Source organism: Narcine bancroftii, unplaced genomic scaffold, assembly GCF_036971445.1.
Source record: "Narcine bancroftii isolate sNarBan1 unplaced genomic scaffold, sNarBan1.hap1 Scaffold_137, whole genome shotgun sequence".
In the NCBI taxonomy this organism is placed as follows: domain Eukaryota; kingdom Metazoa; phylum Chordata; class Chondrichthyes; order Torpediniformes; family Narcinidae; genus Narcine; species Narcine bancroftii.
In genome coordinates this window covers 85,731-102,876 of record NW_027211872.1, presented here as the reverse complement: position 1 = coordinate 102,876, position 17,146 = coordinate 85,731, and positions in this window count along the sequence as shown.

Below are 17,146 nucleotides of genomic sequence, written 5' to 3'. Positions count from 1 at the left end.
AGAGGCGGGGAATCAGAGGCGGGAAATCAGAGGCGGGCAATCAGAGGCGGGGAAGCAGAGGCGGGGAAGCAGAGGCGGGGAAGCAGAGGCGGGGAAGCAGAGGCGGGGAAGCAGAGGCGGGGAAGCAGAGGCGGGGAATCAGAGTCGGGGAATCAGAGGCGGGGAATTTGAGGTGGGGATTCTGAGGTGGGAAATCAGAGGCTGAGATTGAAAGGGGGAGAATCAGAAGGGGGAAAAGAAATGTGGGGAAAGAGAGGCATGGAAAGAGCCAGGGACTCTGAAGCAGGGAATCGGAGTCGGGGAATCAGAGTCGGGGAATCAGAGTCGGGGAATCAGAGTCGGGGAATCAGTGTCAGGGAATCAGAGTCGGGGAATCAGAGGTGGGGAATCTGAGGCGGGGAATCAGAGTCGGGGAATCAGAGGCAGGGAATCAGAGGCGGAGAATCAGAGGCGGGGAATCAGAGGCGGGGAATCAGAGGCGGGGAATCAGTGGGCGGAAATGAGATGTGGGAAAAGAGAGGCAGAGAAAGAGGCACGAAAATAGTGGCAGGGAAAGAGAGGCGGGGAATCAGAGGCGGGGAACCACAGGCGGGGAATCAGAGGCTGAAATTAAAAGGGGGTGAATCAGAGGGGGGAAAAGAGATGTGGGGAAAGAAGGGCAGGGAAAGAGCCAGGGAAAGAGCCAGGGACTCTGAAGCAGGGAATCGGAGGCAGGGAAACAGAGGAAGGGAATCAGAGTGGGAGAAATGGAGGCGGGGAATCAGAGGCGGGGATTCAGAGGCGGGGAAGCAGAGGCGGGGAATCTGAGGTGGGGAATCTGAGGTGGGGAATCCGAGGCTGAGATTCAAAGGGAGAGAATCAGAAGGGGGAAAAGATATGTAGGGAAAGAGAGGCATGGAAAGAGCCAGGGACTCTGAAGCAGGGAATCGGAGGCAGGGAAACAGAGTCGGAGAACGGAGGCTGGGAATCAGAAGCGGGGAATCAGAGGGCGGAAAAGAGATGTGGGGAAAGAGAGGCAGGGAAAGAGGCGCGGAAATAGACGCAGGGAAAGAGAGGCGGGGTATCAGATGTGGGGAATTCAAGGCGGGGAAAGAGATGTGGGGAAAGAGAGGCAGGGAAAGAGGCAAGGAAATAGAGGCGGGGAATCAGAGGTGGGGATTCAGAGGCAGGGAATCAGAGGGGGGGAATCAGAGGCAGGGAATCTGAGGCAGGGAATCTGAGGTGGGGAGTCTGTCGGGGAATCAGAGGCGTGGAATCAGAGGGGGGAATAGAGATGTGGGAAAAGAGAGGCGGCGAAAGGGAGGCGGGGAAAGAGTCAGAGACTCTGAAGCAGGGAATCGGAGTCGGGGAATCAGAGTCGGGGAATCAGAGGCGGGGAATCAGAGGCAGGGAATCAGAGGCGGAGAATCAGAGGCGGGGAACCAGAGGCGGGGAATCAGAGGCTGAAATTAAAAGAGGGTGAACCAGAGGGGGGAAAAGAGATGTGGGGAAAGAAGGGCAGGGAAAGAGCCAGGGAAAGAGCCAGGGACTCTGAAGCAGGGAATCGGAGGCAGGGAATCGGAGGCAGGAAAACAGAGGAAGGGAATCAGAGTCGGAGAAATGGAGGCGGGGAATCAGAAGCGGGGAATCAGAAGCGGGGAATCAGAGGACGGAAAAGAGATGTGGCGAAAGAGAGGCAGAGAAAGAGAGGCGGGTTATCAGATGTGTGCAATCCGAGGCAAGGAATCAGAGGCGTGGAATCAGAGGCGTGGAATCTAAGGTGGGGAATCGGAGTCGGGGAATCAGAGTCGTTGAATCAGAGGCGGGGAATCAGAGTCGGGGAATCAGAGGAGGGGAATCAGAGGCGGGGAATCAGAGGCGGGGAATCAGAGGCGGGGAATCAGAGGCGGGGAATCAGAGGCGGGGAATCAGAGGCGGGGTATCAGAGGCGGGGTATAAGAGGCGGGGTATCAGAGGAAGAGGAACGGAGGCGTGGAATCAGAGGTGGGGAATCAGAGGGCAGAAAAGAGATGTGGGGAAAGAGAGGCAGAGAAAGAGGCGTGGAAATAGACGCAGTGAAAGAGAGGCGGGGTATCAGATGTGGGGGATCCGAGGCGGGGAATCAGAGGTGGGGAAAGAGATGTGGAGAAAGAGAGGCAGGGAAAGAGGCAAGGAAAGAGAGGCGGGGAAAGAGGCACGGAAAGAGAGGTGGGAAATGAGAGGCGGGGAATCAGAGTCGTATTATCTGAGGTGGGGAATCTGAGGCGGGGAATCAGAGGCGGGGAAAGAGATGTGGGAAAAGAGAGGCAGAGAATGAGGCACGAAAATAGTGGCAGGGAAAGAGAGGCAGGGAATCAGAGGCGGGGAATCAGAGGCGGGGAATCAGAGGCGGGGAATCAGAGGCGGGGAATCAGAGGCGGGGAATCAGAGGCGGGGAATCAGAGGCGGGGAATCAGAGGCGGGGAAGCAGAGGCGGGGAAGCAGAGGCGGGGAATCAGAGGCGGGGAATCAGAGGCGGAGAATCAGAGGCGGGGAATCAGAGGCGGGGAAAGAGATGTGGGAAAAGAGAGGCAGAGAAAGAGGCGTGGAAATAGACGCAGTGAAAGAGAGGAGGGGTATCAGATGCGGGGAATCCGAGGCGGGGAATCAGAGGCAGGAAAAGAGATGTGGGGAAAGAGAGGCCGGGAAAGAGGCACGGAAAGAGAGGCGGGTAATCAGAGGTGGGGAATCAGAGGGCGGAAAAGAGATGTGGGGAAAGAGAGGCAGAGAAAGAGGCAAGGAAATAGAGGCGGGGAATCAGAGGTGGGGATTCAGAGGCAGGGATTCAGATGAGGGGAATCAGAGGCAGGGAATCTGAGGCAGGGAATCTGAGGTGGGGAGTCTGTCGGGGAATCAGAGGCGTGGAATCAGAGGGGGGAATAGAGATGTGGGAAAAGAGAGGCGGCGAAAGGGAGGCGGGGAAAGAGTCAGAGACTTTAAAGCAGGGAATCAGAGTCGGGGAATCAGAGGCGGGGAATCAGAGGCAGGGAATCAGAGGCGGGGAATCAGAGGCGGGGAATCAGAGGCGGGGAATCAGAGGCGGGGAATCAGAGGCGGGGAATCAGAGGCGGGGAATCAGAGGCGGGGAATCAGTGGGCGGAAATGAGATGTGGGAAAAGAGAGGCAGAGAAAGAGGCACGAAAATAGTGGCAGGGAAAGAGAGGCGGGGAATCAGAGGCGGGGAATCACAGGCGGGGAACCAGAGGCGGGGAATCAGAGGCTGAAATTAAAAGAGGGTGAATCAGAGGGGGGAAAAGAGATGTGGGGAAAGAAGGGCAGGGAAAGAGCCAGGGAAAGAGCCAGGGACTCTGAAGCAGGGAATCGGAGGCAGGGAATCGGAGGCAGGAAAACAGAGGAAGGGAATCAGAGTCGGAGAAATGGAGGCGGGGAATCAGAAGCGAGGAATCAGAAGCGGGGAATCAGAGGACGGAAAAGAGATGTGGCGAAAGAGAGGCAGAGAAAGAGAGGCGGGTTATCAGATGTGTGCAATCCGAGGCAAGGAATCAGTGGCGGGGAATCAGAGGCGGGGAATAGGAGGCGTGGAATCAGAGGAGGGAATCTAAGGTGGGGAATCGGAGTCGGGGAATCAGAGTCGTGGAATCAGAGGCGGGGAATCAGAGGCGGGGAATCAGAGGCGGGGAATCAGAGGCGGGGAATCAGAGGCGGGGAATCAGAGGCGGGGAATCAGAGGCGGGGTATCAGAGGCGGGGTATCAGAAGCGGGGAATCAGAGGCGGGGAATCAGAGGCGGGGAATCAGAGGCGGGGTATCAGAGGCGGGGTATCAAAGGCAGAGGAACGGAGGCGTGGAATCAGAGGTGGGGAATCAGAGGGCAGAAAAGAGATGTGGGGAAAGAGAGGCAGAGAAAGAGGCGTGGAAATAGACGCAGTGAAAGAGAGGAGGGGTATCAGATGCGGGGAATCCGAGGCGGGGAATCAGAGGCAGGAAAAGAGATTTGGGGAAAGAGAGTCCGGGAAAGAGGCACGGAAAGAGAGGCGGGAAATCAGAGGTGGGGAATCAGAGGCGGGGAATCAGAGGCGGGGTATCAGAGGCTTGGACTCAGAGGAGGTGTATCAGAGGCGGAGAAAAGGCGGCGTGGAATCAGAGGCGGGGAATCAGAGGGCGGAAAAGAGATGTGGGAAAAGAGAAGCAGAGAAGGAGGCACGAAAATAGTGGCAGGGAAAGAGAGGCAGGGAATCAGAGGCGGGGAATCAGAGGCGGGGAATCAGAGGCGGGGAATCAGAGGCGGGGAATCAGAGGCGGGGAAGCAGAGGCGGGGAAGTAGAGGCGGGGAAGCAGAGGCGGGGAAGCAGAGGCGGGGAAGCAGAGGCGGGGAAGCAGAGGCGGGGAATCAGAGGCGGGGAATTTGAGGTGGGGATTCTGAGGTGGGAAATCAGAGGCTGAGATTGAAAGGGGGAGAATCAGAAGGGGGAAAAGAAATGTGGGGAAAGAGAGGCATGGAAAGAGCCAGGGACTCTGAAGCAGGGAATCGGAGGCAGGGAAACAGAGTCGGAGAAACGGAGGCGGGGAATCAGAAGCGGGGAATCAGAGGGTGGAAAAGAGATGTGGGGAAAGAGAGGCAGGGAAAGAGGCGCGGAAATAGACGCAGGGAAAGAGAGGCGGAGTATCAGATGTGGGGAATTCAAGGCGGGGAATCAGAGGCGGGGAAAGAGATGTGGGGAAAGAGAGGCAGGGAAAGACGCAAGGAAATAGAGGTGGGGAATCAGAGGCAGGGAATCTGAGGCGGGGAATCTGAGGTGGGGAATCTGAGGCGGGGAATCAGAGGCGTGGAATCAGAGGGGGGAATAGAGATGTGGGAAAAGAGAGGCGGCGAAAGGGAGGCGGGGAAAGTGTCAGAGACTCTGAAGCAGGGAATCGGAGTCGGGGAATCAGAGTCGGGGAATCAGAGTCGGGGAATCAGTGTCAGGGAATTAGAGTCGGGGAATCAGAGGTGGGGAATCAGAGGCGGGGAATCAGAGTCGGGGAATCAGAGGAAGGGAATCAGAGGCGGGGAATCAGAAGCGGGGAATCAGAAGCGGGGAATCAGAGGACGAAAAAGAGATGTGGCGAAAGAGAGGCAGAGAAAGAGGGGCGGGTTATCAGATGTGTGCAATCCGAGGCAAGGAATCAGAGGCGTGGAATCAGAGGCGTGGAATCTAAGGTGGGGAATCGGAGTCGGGGAATCAGAGTCGTGGAATCAGAGTCGGGGAATCAGAGGAGGGGAATCAGAGGCGGGGAATCAGAGGCGGGGAATCAGAGGCGGGGAATCAGAGGCGGGGAATCAGAGGCGGGGAATCAGAGGCTGAAATTAAAAGGGGGTGAATCAGAGGGGGGAAAAGAGATGTGGGGAAAGAGAGGCAGAGAAAGAGGCGTGGAAATAGACGCAGGGAAAGAGAGGCGGGGTATCAGATGTGGGGGATCCGAGGCGGGGAATCAGAGGTGGGGAAAGAGATGTGGAGAAAGAGAGGCAGGGAAAGAGGCAAGGTAAGAGAGGCGGGGAAAGAGGCACGGAAAGAGAGGTGGGAAATGAGAGGCGGGGAATCAGAGTCGTATTATCTGAGGTGGGGAATCTGAGGCAGGGAATCAGAGGCGGGGAATCAGAGGCGGGGAATCAGAGGCGGGGAATCAGAGGCGGGGAATCAGAGGCGGGGAATCAGAGGCGGGGAATCAGAGGCGGGGAAGCAGAGGCGGGGAATCAGAGGCGGGGAAGCAGAGGCGGGGAATCAGAGGCGGGGAATCAGAGGGGGGAATAGAGATGTGGGAAAAGAGAGGCGGCGAAAGGGAGGCGGGGAAAGAGTCAGAGACTCTGAAGCAGGGAATCGGAGTCGGAGAAATGGAGGCGGGGAATCAGAGGCGGGGAATCAGAGGCAGGGAATCAGAGGCAGGGAATCAGAGGCGGGGAATCAGAGGCGGGGAATCAGAGGCGGGGAATCAGAGGCGGGGAATCAGTGGGCGGAAATGAGATGTGGGAAAAGAGAGGCAGAGAAAGAGGCACGAAAATAGTGGCAGGGAAAGAGAGGCGGGGAATCAGAGGCGGGGAATCACAGGCGGGGAACCAGAGGCGGGGAATCAGAGGCTGAAATTAAAAGAGTGTGAATCAGAGGGGGGAAAAGAGATGTGGGGAAAGAAGGGCAGGGAAAGAGCCAGGGAAAGAGCCAGGGACTCTGAAGCAGGGAATCGGAGGCAGGGTATCGGTGGCAGGGAAACAGAGGAAGGGAATCAGAGTCGGAGAAATGGAGGCGGGGAATCAGAAACGGGGAATCAGAAGCGGGGAATCAGAGGACGGAAAAGAGATGTGGGGAAAGAGAGGCCGGGAAAGAGGCACGGAAAGAGAGGCGGGAAATCAGAGGCGAGGAATCAGAGGCGGGGAATCAGAGTCGTGGTTTCATTAGCGGGGAATCTGAGGCGGGGAATCAGAGGCTGGGAAAGACATGTGGGAAAAGAGAGGCAGAGAAGGAGGCACAAAAATAGTGGCAGGGAAAGAGAGGCGGGGAATCAGGGGCGGGGAATCAGAGTCGGGGAATCAGAGGTGGGGAATCAGAGGCGGGGAATCAGAGGCGGGGAATCAGAGGCGGGGAATCAGAGGCGGGGAATCAGAGGCGGGGAATCAGAGGCGGGGAATCGGAGGCGGGGAATCAGAGGCGGGGTATCAGAGGCAGAGGAACGGAGGCGTGGAATCAGAGGTGGGGAATCAGAGGGCAGAAAAGAGATGTGGGGAAAGAGAGGCAGAGAAAGAGGCGTGGAAATAGACGCAGTGAAAGAGAGGAGGGGTATCAGATGCGGGGAATCCGAGGCGGGGAATCAGAGGCAGGAAAAGAGATGTGGGGAAAGAGAGTCCGGGAAAGAGGCACGGAAAGGGAGGCGGGAAATCAGAGGTGGGGAATCAGAGGCGGGGAATCAGAGTCGTGGTTTCAGAGTCGTGGTATCAGAAGCGGGGAATTTGAGGTGGAGAATCTGAGGCGGGGAATCAGAGGCGTGGAATCCGAGGCGGGGAATCAGAGGCAGGAAAAGAGATGTGGGGAAAGAGAGGCCCGGAAAGAGAGGCGGGAAATCAGAGGCGAGGAATCAGAGGCGGGGAATCAGAGTCGTGGTTTCAGAGGCGGGGAATCAGAGGCGGGGAATCAGAGTCATGGTATCAGAGGCGGGGAATCAGAGGCGGGGAATCAGAGGCGGGGAAAGAGATGTGGGAAAAGAGAGGCGGGGAAAGAGGCGCGGAAATAGACGCAGGGAAAGAGAGGCGGGGTATCAGATGTGGGGAATCCGAGGCGGGGAATCAGAGGCGGGGAAAGAGATGTGGGGAAAGAGAGGCAGGGAAAGAGGCGCGGAAATAGACGCAGGGAAAGAGAGGCGGGGTATCAGATGTGGGGAATCTGAGGTGGAAAATCTGAGGCGGGGAATCAGAGGCGTGGAATCCGAGGCGGGGCATCAGAGGCAGAAAAAGAGATGTGGGGAAAGAGAGGCCGGGAAAGAGGCACGGAAAGAGAGGCAGGAAATCAGAGGCGGTGAATCACAGGCGGGGAATCAGAGGCGGGGAATCAGAGTCGTATTATCTGAGGCGGGGAATCGGAGGCAGGGAATCTGAGGCGGGGAAAGAGATGTGGGAAAAGAGAGGCAGAGAAGGAGGCACGAAAATAGTGGCAGGGAAAGAGAGGCAGGGAATCAGAGGCGGGGAATCAGAGGCGGGGAATCAGAGGCGGGGAATCAGAGGCGGGGAATCAGAGGCGGGGAATCAGAGGCGGGAAATCAGAGGCGGGGAATCAGAGGCGGGGAATCAGAGGCGGGGAAGCAGAGGCGGGGAAGCAGAGGCGGGGAATCAGAGGCGGGGAATTTGAGGTGGGGATTCTGAGGTGGGAAATCAGAGGCTGAGATTGAAAGGGGGAGAATCAGAAGGGGGAAAAGAAATGTGGGGAAAGAGAGGCATGGAAAGAGCCAGGGACTCTGAAGCAGGGAATCGGAGGCAGGGAAACAGAGTCGGAGAAACGGAGGCGGGGAATCAGAAGCGGGGAATCAGAGGGTGGAAAAGAGATGTGGGGAAAGAGAGGCAGGGAAAGAGGCGCGGAAATAGACGCAGGGAAAGAGAGGCGGAGTATCAGATGTGGGGAATTCAAGGCGGGGAATCAGAGGCGGGGAAAGAGATGTGGGGAAAGAGAGGCAGGGAAGGAGGCAAGGAAATAGAGGTGGGGAATCAGAGGCAGGGAATCAGAGGCGGAGATCCAGAGGCAGGGAATCTGAGGCGGCGAATCTGAGGCGGGGAATCAGAGGCGTGGAATCAGAGGGGGGAATAGAGATGTGGGAAAAGAGAGGCGGCGAAAGGGAGGCGGGGAAAGAGTCAGAGACTCTGAAACAGGGAATCTGAGTCGGGGAATCAGAGTCGGGGAATCAGAGTCGGGGAATCAGTGTCAGGGAATCAGAGTCGGGGAATCAGAGGTGGGGAAAGAGATGTGGGAAAAGAGAGGCAGAGAATGAGGCACGAAAATAGTGGCAGGGAAAGAGAGGCAGGGAATCAGAGGCGGGGAATCAGAGGCGGGGAATCAGAGGCGGGGAATCAGAGGCGGGGAATCAGAGGTGGGGAATCAGAGGGCAGAAAAGAGATGTGGGGAAAGAGAGGCAGAGAAAGAGGCGTGGAAATAGACGCAGTGAAAGAGAGGAGGGGTATCAGATGCGGGGAATCCGAGGCGGGGAATCAGAGGCAGGAAAAGAGATGTGGGGAAAGAGAGGCCGGGAAAGAGGCACGGAAAGAGAGGTGGGAAATCAGAGGTGGGGAATCAGAGGCGGGGAATCAGAGGCGGGGAATCAGAGGCTTGGACTCAGAGGAGGTGTATCAGAGGCGGAGAAAAGGCGGCGTGGAATCAGAGGTGGGGAATCAGAGGGCGGAAATGAGATGTGGGAAAAGAGAGGCAGAGAAGGAGGCACGAAAATAGTGGCAGGGAAAGAGAGGCAGGGAATCAGAGGCGGGGAATCAGAGGCGGGGAATCAGAGGCGGGGAATCAGAGGCGGGGAATCAGAGGCGGGGAATCAGAGGCGGGGAATCAGAGGCGGGGAAGCAGAGGCGGGGAATCAGAGGCGGGGAATCAGAGGGGGGAATAGAGATGTGGGAAAAGAGAGGCGGCGAAAGGGAGGCGGGGAAAGTGTCAGAGACTCTGAAGCAGGGAATCGGAGTCGGAGAAATGGAGGCGGGGAATCAGAGGCGGGGAATCAGAGGCAGGGAATCAGAGGCGGAGAATCAGAGGCGGGGAATCAGAGGCGGGGAATCAGAGGCGGGGAATCAGAGGCGGGGAATCAGTGGGCGGAAATGAGATGTGGGAAAAGAGAGGCAGAGAAAGAGGCGTGGAAATAGACGCAGTGAAAGCGAGGAGGGGTATCAGATGCGGGGAATCCGAGGCGGGGAATCAGAGGCAGGAAAAGAGATGTGGGGAAAGAGAGGCCGGGAAAGAGGCACGGAAAGAGAGGCGGGAAATCAGAGGTGGGGAATCAGAGGCGGGGAATCAGAGGCAGGGAATCAGAGGCGGGGAATCAGAGGCGGGGAATCAGAGGGCGGAAAAGAGATGTGGGGAAAGAGAGGCAGGGTATCAGATGTGGGGGATCCGAGGCGGGGAATCAGAGGTGGGGAAAGAGATGTGGAGAAAGAGAGGCAGGGAAAGAGGCACGGAAAGAGAGGTGGGAAATGAGAGGCGGGGAATCAGAGGCGGGGAATCAGAGTCGTGGTATCAGAAGCGGGGAATTTGAGGTGGAGAATCTGAGGCGGGGAATCAGAGGCGTGGAATCCGAGGCGTGGAATCAGAGGCAGGAAAAGAGATGTGGGGAAAGAGAGGCCGGGAAAGAGGCACGGAAAGAGAGGCGGGAAATCAGAGGCGGGGAACCAGAGGCGGGGAATCAGAGGCTGAAATTAAAAGAGGGTGAACCAGAGGGGGGAAAAGAGATGTGGGGAAAGAAGGGCAAGGAAAGAGCCAGGGAAAGAGCCAGGGACTCTGAAGCAGGGAATCGGAGGCAGGGAATAGGAGGCAGGAAAACAGAGGAAGGGAATCAGAGTCGGAGAAATGGAGGCGGGGAATCAGAAGCGGGGAATCAGAAGCGGGGAATCAGAGGACGGAAAAGAGATGTGGCGAAAGAGAGGCAGAGAAAGAGAGGCGGGTTATCAGATGTGTGCAATCCGAGGCAAGGAATCAGAGGCGTGGAATCAGAGGCGTGGAATCTAAGGTGGGGAATCGGAGTCGGGGAATCAGAGTCGTGGAATCAGAGGCGGGGAATCAGAGGAGGGGAATCAGAGGCGGGGAATCAGAGGCGGGGAATCAGAGGCGGGGAATCAGATGCGGGGAATCCGAGGCGGGGAATCAGAGGCAGGAAAAGAGATGTGGGGAAAGAGAGTCCGGGAGAGAGGCACGGAAAGAGAGGCGGGAAATCAGAGGTGGGGAATCAGAGGTGGGGAATCAGAGGCGGGGAATCAGAGGCGGGGAATCAGAGGCTTGGACTCAGAGGAGGTGTATCAGAGGCGGAGAAAAGGCGGCGTGGAATCAGAGGTGGGGAATCAGAGGGCGGAAATGCGATGTGGGAAAAGAGAGGCAGAGAAGGAGGCACGAAAATAGTGGCAGGGAAAGAGAGGCAGGGAATCAGAGGCGGGGAATCAGAGGCGGGGAATCAGAGGCGGGGAATGAGAGGCGGGGAATCAGAGGCGGGGAATCAGAGGCGGGGAATCAGAGGCTGAAATTAAAAGAGGGTGAATCAGAGGGGGGAAAAGAGATGTGGGAAAAGAGAGGCAGAGAAAGAGGCACGAAAATAGTGGCAGGGAAAGAGAGGCGGGGAATCACAGGCGGGGAATCACAGGCGGGGAACCAGAGGCGGGGAATCAGAGGCTGAAATTAAAAGAGGGTGAATCAGAGGGGGGAAAAGAGATGTGGGGAAAGAAGGGCAGGGAAAGAGCCAGGGAAAGAGCCAGGGACTCTGAAGCAGGGAATCGGAGGCAGGGAATCGGAGGCAGGAAAACAGAGGAAGGGAATCAGAGTCGGAGAAATGGAGGCGGGGAATCAGAAGCGGGGAATCAGAAGCGGGGAATCAGAGGACGGAAAAGAGATGTGGCGAAAGAGAGGCAGAGAAAGAGAGGCGGGTTATCAGATGTGTGCAATCCGAGGCAAGGAATCAGAGGCGTGGAATCAGAGGCGTGGAATCTAAGGTGGGGAATCGGAGTCGGGGAATCAGAGTCGTTGAATCAGAGGCGGGGAATCAGAGTCGGGGAATCAGAGGAGGGGAATCAGAGGCGGGGAATCAGAGGCGGGGAATCAGAGGCGGGGAATCAGAGGCGGGGAATCAGAGGCGGGGTATCAGAGGCGGGGTATAAGAGGCGGGGAATCAGAGGAAGAGGAACGGAGGCGTGGAATCAGAGGTGGGGAATCAGAGGGCAGAAAAGAGATGTGGGGAAAGAGAGGCAAAGAAAGAGGCGTGGAAATAGACGCAGTGAAAGAGAGGCGGGGTATCAGATGTGGGGGATCCGAGGCGGGGAATCAGAGGTGGGGAAAGAGATGTGGAGAAAGAGAGGCAGGGAAAGAGGCAAGGAAAGAGAGGCGGGGAAAGAGGCACGGAAAGAGAGGTGGGAAATGAGAGGCGGGGAATCAGAGTCGTATTATCTGAGGTGGGGAATCTGAGGCGGGGAATCAGAGGCGGGGAAAGAGATGTGGGAAAAGAGAGGCAGAGAAGGAGGCACGAAAATAGTGGCAGGGAAAGAGAGGCAGGGATTCAGAGGCGGGGAATCAGAGGCGGGAAATCAGAGGCGGGGAATCAGAGGGCGGAAAAGAGATGTGGGGAAAGAGAGGCAGAGAAAGAGGCGTGGAAATAGACGCAGGGAAAGAGAGGCGGAGTATCAGATGTGGGGGATCCGAGGCGGGGAATCAGAGGTGGGGAAAGAGATGTGGAGAAAGAGAGGCATGGAAAGAGGCAAGGAAAGAGAGGCGGGGAAAGAGGCACGGAAAGAGAGGTGGGAAATGAGAGGCGGGGAATCAGAGTCGTATTATCTGAGGTGGGGAATCTGAGGCGGGGAATCAGAGGCGGGGAAAGAGATGTGGGAAAAGAGAGGCAGAGAATGAGGCACGAAAATAGTGGCAGGGAAAGAGAGGCAGGGAATCAGAGGCGGGGAATCAGAGGCGGGGAATCAGAGGCGGGGAATCAGAGGCGGGGAATCAGAGGCGGGGAATCAGAGGCGGGGAATCAGAGGCGGGGAATCAGAGGGGGGAATAGAGATGTGGGAAAAGAGAGGCGGCGAAAGGGAGGCGGGGAAAGAGTCAGAGACTCTGAAGCAGGGAATCGGAGTCGGAGAAATGGAGGCGGGGAATCAGAGGCGGGGAATCAGAGGCAGGGAATCAGAGGCGGAGAATCAGAGGCGGGGAATCAGAGGCGGGGAATCAGAGGCGGGGAATCAGAGGCGGGGAATCAGTGGGCGGAAATGAGATGTGGGAAAAGAGAGGCAGAGAAAGAGGCGTGGAAATAGACGCTGTGAAAGCGAGGAGGGGTATCAGATGCGGGGAATCCGAGGCGGGGAATCAGAGGCAGGAAAAGAGATGTGGGGAAAGAGAGGCCGGGATAGAGGCACGGAAAGAGAGGCGGGAAATCAGAGGTGGGGAATCAGAGGCGGGGAATCAGAGGCAGGGAATCAGAGGCGGGGAATCAGAGGCGGGGAATCAGAGGGCGGAAAAGAGATGTGGGGAAAGAGAGGCAGAGAAAGAGGCGTGGAAATAGACGCAGGGAAAGAGAGGCAGGGTATCAGATGTGGGGGATCCGAGGCGGGGAATCAGAGGTGGGGAAAGAGATGTGGAGAAAGAGAGGCAGGGAAAGAGGCAAGGAAAGAGAGGCGGGGAAAGAGGCACGGAAAGAGAGGTGGGAAATGAGAGGCGGGGAATCAGAGGCGGGGAATCAGAGTCGTGGTATCAGAAGCGGGGAATTTGAGGTGGAGAATCTGAGGCGGGGAATCAGAGGCGTGGAATCCGAGGCGTGGAATCAGAGGCTGGGAAAGACATGTGGGAAAAGAGAGGCAGAGAAGGAGGCACAAAAATAGTGGCAGGGAAAGAGAGGCGGGGAATCAGGGGCGGGGAATCAGAGTCGGGGAATCAGAGGTGGGGAATCAGAGGCGGGGAATCAGAGGCGGGGAATCAGAGGCGGGGAATCAGAGGCGGGGAATCAGAGGCGGGGAATCAGAGGCGGGGAATCGGAGGCGGGGAATCAGAGGCGGGGTATCAGAGGCAGAGGAACGGAGGCGTGGAATCAGAGGTGGGGAATCAGAGGGCAGAAAAGAGATGTGGGGAAAGAGAGGCAGAGAAAGAGGCGTGGAAATAGACGCAGTGAAAGAGAGGAGGGGTATCAGATGCGGGGAATCCGAGGCGGGGAATCAGAGGCAGGAAAAGAGATGTGGGGAAAGAGAGTCCGGGAAAGAGGCACGGAAAGGGAGGCGGGAAATCAGAGGTGGGGAATCAGAGGCGGGGAATCAGAGTCGTGGTTTCAGAGTCGTGGTATCAGAAGCGGGGAATTTGAGGTGGAGAATCTGAGGCGGGGAATCAGAGGCGTGGAATCCGAGGCGGGGAATCAGAGGCAGGAAAAGAGATGTGGGGAAAGAGAGGCCCGGAAAGAGAGGCGGGAAATCAGAGGCGAGGAATCAGAGGCGGGGAATCAGAGTCGTGGTTTCAGAGGCGGGGAATCAGAGGCGGGGAATCAGAGTCATGGTATCAGAGGCGGGGAATCAGAGGCGGGGAATCAGAGGCGGGGAAAGAGATGTGGGAAAAGAGAGGCGGGGAAAGAGGCGCGGAAATAGACGCAGGGAAAGAGAGGCGGGGTATCAGATGTGGGGAATCCGAGGCGGGGAATCAGAGGCGGGGAAAGAGATGTGGGGAAAGAGAGGCAGGGAAAGAGGCGCGGAAATAGACGCAGGGAAAGAGAGGCGGGGTATCAGATGTGGGGAATCTGAGGTGGAAAATCTGAGGCGGGGAATCAGAGGCGTGGAATCCGAGGCGGGGCATCAGAGGCAGAAAAAGAGATGTGGGGAAAGAGAGGCCGGGAAAGAGGCACGGAAAGAGAGGCAGGAAATCAGAGGCGGTGAATCACAGGCGGGGAATCAGAGGCGGGGAATCAGAGTCGTATTATCTGAGGCGGGGAATCGGAGGCAGGGAATCTGAGGCGGGGAAAGAGATGTGGGAAAAGAGAGGCAGAGAAGGAGGCACGAAAATAGTGGCAGGGAAAGAGAGGCAGGGAATCAGAGGCGGGGAATCAGAGGCGGGGAATCAGAGGCGGGGAATCAGAGGCGGGGAATCAGAGGCGGGGAATCAGAGGCGGGAAATCAGAGGCGGGGAATCAGAGGCGGGGAATCAGAGGCGGGGAAGCAGAGGCGGGGAAGCAGAGGCGGGGAATCAGAGGCGGGGAATTTGAGGTGGGGATTCTGAGGTGGGAAATCAGAGGCTGAGATTGAAAGGGGGAGAATCAGAAGGGGGAAAAGAAATGTGGGGAAAGAGAGGCATGGAAAGAGCCAGGGACTCTGAAGCAGGGAATCGGAGGCAGGGAAACAGAGTCGGAGAAACGGAGGCGGGGAATCAGAAGCGGGGAATCAGAGGGTGGAAAAGAGATGTGGGGAAAGAGAGGCAGGGAAAGAGGCGCGGAAATAGACGCAGGGAAAGAGAGGCGGAGTATCAGATGTGGGGAATTCAAGGCGGGGAATCAGAGGCGGGGAAAGAGATGTGGGGAAAGAGAGGCAGGGAAGGAGGCAAGGAAATAGAGGTGGGGAATCAGAGGCAGGGAATCAGAGGCGGAGATCCAGAGGCAGGGAATCTGAGGCGGCGAATCTGAGGCGGGGAATCAGAGGCGTGGAATCAGAGGGGGGAATAGAGATGTGGGAAAAGAGAGGCGGCGAAAGGGAGGCGGGGAAAGAGTCAGAGACTCTGAAACAGGGAATCTGAGTCGGGGAATCAGAGTCGGGGAATCAGAGTCGGGGAATCAGTGTCAGGGAATCAGAGTCGGGGAATCAGAGGTGGGGAAAGAGATGTGGGAAAAGAGAGGCAGAGAATGAGGCACGAAAATAGTGGCAGGGAAAGAGAGGCAGGGAATCAGAGGCGGGGAATCAGAGGCGGGGAATCAGAGGCGGGGAATCAGAGGCGGGGAATCAGAGGTGGGGAATCAGAGGGCAGAAAAGAGATGTGGGGAAAGAGAGGCAGAGAAAGAGGCGTGGAAATAGACGCAGTGAAAGAGAGGAGGGGTATCAGATGCGGGGAATCCGAGGCGGGGAATCAGAGGCAGGAAAAGAGATGTGGGGAAAGAGAGGCCGGGAAAGAGGCACGGAAAGAGAGGTGGGAAATCAGAGGTGGGGAATCAGAGGCGGGGAATCAGAGGCGGGGAATCAGAGGCTTGGACTCAGAGGAGGTGTATCAGAGGCGGAGAAAAGGCGGCGTGGAATCAGAGGTGGGGAATCAGAGGGCGGAAATGAGATGTGGGAAAAGAGAGGCAGAGAAGGAGGCACGAAAATAGTGGCAGGGAAAGAGAGGCAGGGAATCAGAGGCGGGGAATCAGAGGCGGGGAATCAGAGGCGGGGAATCAGAGGCGGGGAATCAGAGGCGGGGAATCAGAGGCGGGGAATCAGAGGCGGGGAAGCAGAGGCGGGGAATCAGAGGCGGGGAATCAGAGGGGGGAATAGAGATGTGGGAAAAGAGAGGCGGCGAAAGGGAGGCGGGGAAAGTGTCAGAGACTCTGAAGCAGGGAATCGGAGTCGGAGAAATGGAGGCGGGGAATCAGAGGCGGGGAATCAGAGGCAGGGAATCAGAGGCGGAGAATCAGAGGCGGGGAATCAGAGGCGGGGAATCAGAGGCGGGGAATCAGAGGCGGGGAATCAGAGGCGGGGAATCAGAGGCGGGGAATCAGTGGGCGGAAATGAGATGTGGGAAAAGAGAGGCAGAGAAAGAGGCGTGGAAATAGACGCAGTGAAAGCGAGGAGGGGTATCAGATGCGGGGAATCCGAGGCGGGGAATCAGAGGCAGGAAAAGAGATGTGGGGAAAGAGAGGCCGGGAAAGAGGCACGGAAAGAGAGGCGGGAAATCAGAGGTGGGGAATCAGAGGCGGGGAATCAGAGGCAGGGAATCAGAGGCGGGGAATCAGAGGCGGGGAATCAGAGGGCGGAAAAGAGATGTGGGGAAAGAGAGGCAGGGTATCAGATGTGGGGGATCCGAGGCGGGGAATCAGAGGTGGGGAAAGAGATGTGGAGAAAGAGAGGCAGGGAAAGAGGCACGGAAAGAGAGGTGGGAAATGAGAGGCGGGGAATCAGAGGCGGGGAATCAGAGTCGTGGTATCAGAAGCGGGGAATTTGAGGTGGAGAATCTGAGGCGGGGAATCAGAGGCGTGGAATCCGAGGCGTGGAATCAGAGGCAGGAAAAGAGATGTGGGGAAAGAGAGGCCGGGAAAGAGGCACGGAAAGAGAGGCGGGAAATCAGAGGCGGGGAACCAGAGGCGGGGAATCAGAGGCTGAAATTAAAAGAGGGTGAACCAGAGGGGGGAAAAGAGATGTGGGGAAAGAAGGGCAAGGAAAGAGCCAGGGAAAGAGCCAGGGACTCTGAAGCAGGGAATCGGAGGCAGGGAATAGGAGGCAGGAAAACAGAGGAAGGGAATCAGAGTCGGAGAAATGGAGGCGGGGAATCAGAAGCGGGGAATCAGAAGCGGGGAATCAGAGGACGGAAAAGAGATGTGGCGAAAGAGAGGCAGAGAAAGAGAGGCGGGTTATCAGATGTGTGCAATCCGAGGCAAGGAATCAGAGGCGTGGAATCAGAGGCGTGGAATCTAAGGTGGGGAATCGGAGTCGGGGAATCAGAGTCGTGGAATCAGAGGCGGGGAATCAGAGGAGGGGAATCAGAGGCGGGGAATCAGAGGCGGGGAATCAGAGGCGGGGAATCAGATGCGGGGAATCCGAGGCGGGGAATCAGAGGCAGGAAAAGAGATGTGGGGAAAGAGAGTCCGGGAGAGAGGCACGGAAAGAGAGGCGGGAAATCAGAGGTGGGGAATCAGAGGTGGGGAATCAGAGGCGGGGAATCAGAGGCGGGGAATCAGAGGCTTGGACTCAGAGGAGGTGTATCAGAGGCGGAGAAAAGGCGGCGTGGAATCAGAGGTGGGGAATCAGAGGG